The sequence below is a fragment of the Seriola lalandi genome, unplaced genomic scaffold (genome assembly GCF_002814215.2).
Source record: "Seriola lalandi dorsalis isolate HSWRI2012SDOR001 ecotype SW California unplaced genomic scaffold, Sedor1 jcf7180002051610, whole genome shotgun sequence".
In the NCBI taxonomy this organism is placed as follows: Eukaryota; Metazoa; Chordata; class Actinopteri; order Carangiformes; family Carangidae; genus Seriola; species Seriola lalandi.
Genome location: NW_019522163.1, coordinates 1 through 468, shown reverse-complemented (window position 1 = coordinate 468; position 468 = coordinate 1).

Here is a 468-nt window from a genome sequence, read left to right as displayed (position 1 = left end):
TGGCGCCACCTGGTGAGACTGTAGATATAATGTTTTACTGTTCGTATGATCTAAATTCAGAGCCTCTCTCAGAAACCTCAAACCTGCAGTTGCTTTAGTCACCAGACGACACACAGGAAGAGGAGGTTCTTACTTATTATGTCTTATTTTAGTGTGATGCTCAGTCAGTCAGCAGCAAGACAACATGGAGGTCACAGCTCTCGGCTTCAGACTGAGTGAGTACTGAGTCTGTCTCGCAAAAATATTTAGTTAATGATACTAAATGCATTGATGTGGTTGATGCACAGTCTACTGATCCACTCATCGAGCCAATATCTTGTCTCTCCAGCGATGAACGTGTTGTTGCCGCTGGCTGCACATCTTCACTTCAGTTATTCTCAGACAGCTGGTAAGTCGCAGTTAGACGACCAATTGTTCTTTCATAAACATATTATTCTGATGATAGTGTAACCCTGCTCGGTAAGAAAT